This window comes from Rhagoletis pomonella, unplaced genomic scaffold (assembly GCF_013731165.1).
Source record: "Rhagoletis pomonella isolate Grant_MI unplaced genomic scaffold, Rhpom_1.0 Rhpom_scaffold_00001, whole genome shotgun sequence".
Lineage (NCBI taxonomy): Eukaryota > Metazoa > Arthropoda > Insecta > Diptera > Tephritidae > Rhagoletis > Rhagoletis pomonella.
In genome coordinates, this window is record NW_023458555.1 from 4,608,810 (window position 1) to 4,616,379 (window position 7,570).

General features: G+C 40.4%; 1 protein-coding gene across 1 annotated transcript in view; it reads left to right on the forward strand.

The window, feature by feature from the left end:
- The first annotated feature begins 2,767 nt into the window (after positions 1–2,767).
- The window catches only part of LOC118750335 (mucin-5AC-like), a 225,203-nt gene continuing 220,400 nt past the window's right edge, over positions 2,768–7,570 (forward strand). The window contains exon 1 of the mRNA XM_036485055.1: positions 2,768–5,488. The gene's annotated coding sequence lies outside the window, so the exon portion shown is untranslated. The remainder of the gene's footprint in view (positions 5,489–7,570) is intronic.

Consider the following 7,570-nt stretch of genomic DNA (forward strand, 5'->3'; position numbering starts at 1 on the left):
CAGGCAAAGGTCAAAAACTTTTCAAGATACGCCGCCGCCGCCGCGTAGTTGCTTTGTTTTGTTGCTGTACAGAAGCGATTATATACCAAAACAGAGCGGAAATATGCGAGAAAATGAAACGGAAGAGGAGAGGAGCAACAGCGCATGCGAAGTGCGACAGTGATAAGATACGAGTATTCAACATAATATTCTTCAAAGTGCTGGTGCAAAAGAGAGCGCGACACGAAATGAATATAGCAGCATTGTGAACAAAACATAACGAAAAGCAATGCCCAGCAAACAATTAGGTTTGCTATATATTTGAGAATGATTTGAAATCAAAGCCTTTCTCAAATGTCAAAGGTTTGAAAATGATTTGATATTGATTTGAAAATTACAGCATTCTCAATAAAAAGGAGAGTTTGATCTCCATTTGAGAATCAATTGTAGTTCAAATGTGGAAATAAAATTTATTATAGGGAATGTACTTTTTATAACGGGTGATTTTTTAAGAGCTTGATAACTTTTTTTTTAAAAAAAACGCATAAAATTTGCAAAATCTCATCGGTTCTTTATTTGAAACGTTAGATTGGTCCATGACATTTACTTTTTGAAGATAATTTCATTTAAATGTTGACCGCGGCTGCGTCTTACGTGGTCCATTCGGAAAGTCCAATTTTGGGCAACTTTTTCGAGCATTTCGGCCGGAATAGCCCGAATTTCTTCGGAAATGTTGTCTTCCAAAGCTGGAATAGTTGCTGGCTTATTTCTGTAGACTTTAGACTTGACGTAGCCCCACAAAAAATAGTCTAAAGGCGTCAAATCGCATGATCTTGGTGGCCAACTTACCGGTCCATTTCTTGAGATGAATTGTTCTCCGAAGTTTTCCCTCAAAATGGCCATAGAATCGCGAGCTGTGTGGCATGTAGCGCCATCTTGTTGAAACCACATGTCAACCAAGTTCAGTTCTTCCATTTTTGGCAACAAAAAGTTTGTTAGCATCGAACGATAGCGATCGCCATTCACCGTAACGTTGCGTCCAACAGCATCTTTGAAAAAAATACGGTCCAATGATTCCACCAGCGTACAAACCACACCAAACAGTGCATTTTTCGGGATGCATGGGCAGTTCTTGAACGGCTTCTGGTTGCTCTTCACTCCAAATGCGGCAATTTTGCTTATTTACGAAGCCATTCAACCAGAAATGAGCCTCATCGCTGAACAAAATTTGTCGATAAAAAAGCGGATTTTCTGCCAACTTTTCTAGGGCCCATTCACTGAAAATTCGACGTTGTGGCAGATCGTTCGGCTTCAGTTCTTGCACGAGCTGTATTTTATACGGTTTTACACCAAGATCTTGTGTGGTTGGTTTAATGTCCAATAAAGTAAACTGAGTGCGAAACTTGGTCACAATCGCATTAATTGTTTGCTCACTTGGTCGATTATGTAGACCATAAATCGGACGTAAAGCGCGAAACACATTTCGAACCGAACACTGATTTTGGTAATAAAATTCAATGATTTGCAAGCGTTGCTCGTTAGTAAGTCTATTCATGATGAAATTTCAAAGCATACTGAGCATCTTTCTCTTTGACACCATGTCTGAAATCCCACGTGATCTGTCAAATACTAATGCATGAAAATCCTAACCTCAAAAAAATCACCCGTTATTTATTTTTTCTACACGATTTACTTATGTGTGTACATAACAAAAGAAACAATTAATATAAAGCAATTTCTAATAAATTCGTCTTAAAGGACTGCAGCTTCTTCAATCCGCGCAAACATCAAATCCATTATTCATTGTTTTTTTTCGATTGATCTTAATTTGATTCTTAAAATTTTTGATTTAACTGCGCATTTTTATATATCTTTTGACACTCGCCCACTTTTTTCAAATCAATCACAAATGAATTTCAAATGTAAAACTTAAACCTCCTTTACAATTTGAGAATCATTTGAGAAAAAGATTTTATATCAAATTGAGAAACACACTTTGCTCAAACGTTTGAAATTGTGTTTGCTGGGTCGGAACGAGCGAATACAAGAATGCGAAATGAGCGACAAAAACAGAATCGACGAAAAAAGCGGAAACAGAAATACTGCGCTACATTTGTATGTTTATATGTATATGTGTTAGTATGTTGGAGAGAGGCGTAAAGAGCAAGTACACAGAAAGGTGAGCGCAAGTATTATTATTCGCCTTTACCGGCTAATGAAGAGCAAATTTTATAGACTGCGACATGCATCTGGGTGGTGTGAGATTAAGGCGAACGTGTGTGTGTGTGTTGGGTGCGCGGCCAAAGTGCTTGTACCTACTTACGCGCCTCTCTTGCATAACAACGCCCGAAGAATGCCATTAATACAAACAGATGCCTTTCCAATTGTTTTCGTTTTTTGGATCAGAAGAGCAGCTACTAGGTAGTAGTTCGTTGAATAACTGCATAGTCCGATGTAATTTAAGAGCGCGCGATAAGAGCGAAAACGCTTGCAACCAGTTAAATTCATAAGCACAGAGGTACTGGCAGCAAGCGCGAAATCAAGAGTAGGTACCGCCACAAACTACATGCCTACATACATATATACATACATACATATGTAGATCACCGCAAAGTGGGCATTCACCAACGTTATTGTGGCACATACTATTTGTTTTTTTTTTCTTCTTTTTTTGTTGTGCTTGTGTTGCACGGTGCCTATGTTGTTTCGCAGGCTCTTTGCTCGTCGTATTGGCGTTTCTTTCATTCCCACACGGCCACACGCTGCTGTTGCTGTTGCTGCTACTGCCACTGTTGCTGCTGCTGCTGCTGCTGGTGCGACTCGCCGCTAAGTGCCTGCTAGTTGGCGGCGCCACCCTAAATACTCGCAGACTCAGTATGTTCATAACTTTGCGTTTAAAAGGATGTGTGAGAGAGTTACGGACGCGCGCGCCTACGTACAAATACAAAACAATTTATACCAAATCAAACCAAGTCGAGCAGCAAGAAATAAAAACTGCAGTACAAAAAAATTTTGTGCAAATGCTATGAAAAGTTGCTTAACGCTACTAGTGCTCAGATACACACACTACATACTAGAACGACAGTTTAAGTCAAGCAAAATGAATAAAAAATAAAAAAAAATATTGTTGGTAGAGATAGAAGTTTCAAGAGTTTCTAGTGATTTCAAAACCGCATGAAAATGCACTAAAAGTTAAAAACTTGAAAATCTTTGTGTAGCATTGTTACAAATGCGCCTAAAAGTTTGCTAGAAATTTTCACCAAAACAGATACTTCTGGATGAGCCAAACCTTTGTGGCGAAATATACCCAAAATTGTGTTCGCGACATCAAAGAAAAAAAAAAACAACCCCAAAAACTTGTGCCAACTGCAACTCGAATTTCACATTGAAAAAAAGCGAATTTTTCGCCCCAAACTCTCCACATCGTTCTCCAGAGTACTTTATCCGTAACACAAACAAACAAATATCCAACGGTTAAGGGCAGCGCTGCAAGGCGGGCGGCACATTTGGAGCAGCAGATAGTAAGTAGTAGTGAAAAAAGACACTAAATAAAATACTACGCAGCAGCAAATTTATGCGAAATTCATTTCTGAACAACAAAGAGCCAACAACACACGCACGCACGCATGCACACCCACACACACACACGGCCACACAAACTCGCCCAGCCAACAAAACATACCAGACCAGCTCAGCAGCAAGAGTCAGCAAAGAGGCGGCGGTGGAGGTAGCAGGCAGAAAGAAAACAAAAACCCAAACTCAGCAGCCACGATGCCAGCGAAGGCCTAAAGGAGGTGCGACCCAATGTTTTGACTGAACGTGGGCCAAAGAGGCGGCAGAACAGAAGAGCGGCACGTTTGCGCGACGGTTGGTTGCTGCCTGGCGTTGTGGTGTTGGCTTCTGTTGCTTGAATTGAATTGAACGTCCACCACTTCATTCGAAGAGAGTTGGTGCTTAAGAGCAAAGGTTTCAAGAGGCAGCGTGTTTAATTAAAAAACAAAAAAAAAACACCAAACAATCTTGAATGATTATAAATAAAGCGCTCTTCGCCCATACGCATGCCCTGCCACTCTCTGACATTCCGCAACAATAAATCGGTTTGCGCGTTAAACAAATGCAACTCAGAGAGAGAGACTGGGCAAAGTGCACCTTCCGATTGTGGACGGTGAATCAAAACAAAACAGCGAGTAATAGTCGTAAAACGCAGCAACAACATAAAACAACGACAGTGCATTTGAGTTGTAAGACAAGGCGAAATACTAATAAAAAAAAAACAAATATTGCAAAAATGAACCATAAAAAAGAGCAATAACAAAATTAGAGGGTTCGTACTCGTACATATGTGTATGTATATGTATGTATGTATGATAAACGGGCAGCATAGCAAAGAGGTCAAAACAACAACAACAACAGTCGTTGAAGGCGAACGCCTTGTCCTGATTGCTAAAAATAGCATTTTGTTGTAGAGTAGCACAAAATTAGAAGCACACACACACACACACATATCGGCACAGATTCTGCGACGCACACACAGCCACACATTCGTATGTTTCGGGTGACTGCGAAACAGCATATACGCCGTCGTCACGCATTTAAAGAACTCATTCAATTCGATGTCCCAAAAAGAAAGCGCCAGGAGTAGAAGACCAAGCAGAATCTCGCCACAAAATAGTAGGAGTCGACAGCAACGTAAGCCGCAGCAACAGCCGCAGCAGCGACTGTGAAAACGAAGTGAGCAACCGAACCCCACGTACGAGCAGCAGCCAAGTGAGTGTGTGTGTGAGTGTCCACGAGCGGAAGCACAACTTCGCGGGCCGGAAGTAAACGCGAAAATTGCACGAAATAAGAACACGGAAGTTTCTAGTTGTATCGGCGCGGCTCAAGTGGAAGGAGCAAACGAAGTGTTGCGGAGTTTAGCGTTTTGTGGTTAGTGTGCGAAAAGCTGAAAAGCGACAACAACAACAACAAATGTGTGAAATGCAATATAGCAAACAAAACAAATAAAAGTTATTAATTAGCTCGTTTGTAATGCAAAAGCGTTAAGTATAAATAGATACATTCTGAAAGTGAATTTTTGCAAACCCATTTGCAGAAAGAAAACGGCGAAAGAAAAAAGTGAAAATAGGCAGTGAAGGCAACGAATTTAAAAGGCTGCTGTAATTGGTTGGCTAAACAAAAAAAAAGGAATAAGTAACAGCCAAAGGAAGCTGAGCAACTGTATAGCGCAAAGAGTTAGCGCAAAAACGTACATAAATGTGTTACAATAACAAAAGTGTATATAGTGTGAAAAACATATGTACCAACGAAAAATATGTGCATAAATAATTCATATACATACATACTTATGCATTCACATCTCTGCTGATCAAAGTTAAGTGTTCATATTTTTATACATATATCACGAATACATATTTGTATAGAAAATACATTTTCAAGTACTTATGTATGTCATATGTATATACAGAAATACAGTGCATACCTGTAAGTGCATACATAATTGTGAAATAAGGTCGTGCGTAAATTAACGCTGTTTTCATACTTCATAATTGAGTGTTTTTACTTATCAAATGTATGTAAATATATTCCAACTGAATTAAGTCAAAACAGATATTGAAATTAAAAAATAAAAATTTTAACACTAAATCAGGAAAGAGAAGCAAAAGGGTTCTATAATCTGAACATAAAAATTATAATCTCGGAAATCGCACAATTAAACTTCGCATAAAGGTGAGTGATTTAAATCCATACAGTTGTGTATTGTATGAGTGTACTTGGCGCGTTTACAAAAAAAAAAAACAACAAAAAACAATTTATTTGACCTTTGACCTCGATTACATTTTTTTATTGCTGGTGTGGAGTTTATGGGGCTTTTCAAAATTTCATTTACAATAGCATATCTACCCAACATTCTTAGTAAATTTCAGCTCAATGCGAATTATTGTAAGCTTGCCCCTATTTGTTGAGCTAACTTGATTGGGCCAAAATAATTTTTATCAAAAGAATTTTCCGTCATACAGGTACATAGCTCACATTTAAAATTTGAACGAAATCGGTTAATAAATACGATTTTTATAAATAGCTCTACTCCAGCACCACCTAGCGAGTTTTCTAGTAGCATGTAATAGGACCATATACGTATGTATGTAAGATAATCTCCGACAATCTGACAGAACTATATTCAGTGGTTTTTGAGTTTAGTCCGAACAACGAAAACGGCTATCATTTTATTCAAATAGGTATGTATGACATATGCGAGCAGTGGAACTACATTTCCCGCTCATTAAGTACCGCCGCCGAAGAAGTAATCGGATTTCAGCGAGCCCGAAAGAACAACTGGTACGATGAGGATTGTCACGAAGCTGCAGAGAAAAAAGATGCCGCCTACAGGGCCACGCTATAGGGATCTGAAGAGGGAAGCGAGACGTATTTGCCGCAATAAGACGAGAGAGGCCGAAATACGTGAGTGCGAAGAGCTTGAAATGCTGGCCGACAGGAAGAATGCCCGAAAATTTTACCAGAGAGTTAGGCGACTTATGGAAGGTTTAAAGACCGGGGCGTACTCCTGTAAGAACAATAATGGCGACCTAGTAACTGATGTCCAGAGCGTACCTAAATCATGGAGGGAACACTTTTCCGCCCTACTAAATGGTAGCAGCACGGAAAGTCCACCGCCTGACTATGACGAGGTACGTATAGCAATAACACTGCTGAAAAACAACAAAGCCGCTGAAGCTGACAGCCTGCCAGCTGAGGTATTCAAGCACGGCGGCGGGGAATTGATATGGTGCGGGGAATTGATATGGTGCATGCATCAACTCTTGTGCAGAATATGGTCAGATGAACGCATGCCCGACGACTGGAATTTAAGTGTGCTCTGCCCAATCCACAATAAAGGTGACCCCGCCATTCGCGCCAACTACCGCGGGATAAGCCTTCTAAGCATAGGTTACAAGGTCTTATCGAGCGTATTGTGTGAAAGACTTGAAGCCCACCGTCAATGAACTGATTGGGCCTTATCAGTGTGGCTTTAGACCTGGCAAATCTACCATAGACCAGGTATTCACAATACGCCAAATCTTGGAAAATACCCACGAGAAAAGGATCGACACTCATCACCTATTTGTCGATTTTAAAGCCGCTTTTGACAGCACTAAAAGGAGTTGCCTATGTCTGAATTTGGCATCCCTTCAAAACTCATACGGCTGTGTAAAATGACGTTGAGCAATGCCACCAGCTCCGTCAGAATTGGTAAAGACCTCTCCGAGCCGTTCGCCACAAAACGGGGTTTCAGACAGGGCGACTCCCTTTCATGTGACTTCTTTAATCTGATGTTGGAGAAGATAATAAGAGCTGCACAACTGAACTGCTCAGGAACAATTTACTGCAAGAGCGTGCAATTGCTGGCTTATGCCGATGACATCGACATCATCGGTAACAAAAACCGCGAAGTCTGTTCTGCCCTTTCCAAGTTGGATAGGTAAGCAAAGCGAATGGGTCTGGTGGTAAACGAGGACAAGACGAAATATCTCCTGTCATCAAACAAGCAGTCAGCACATTCGCGCCTTGGCACCCACGTCACTGTTGACAGTTA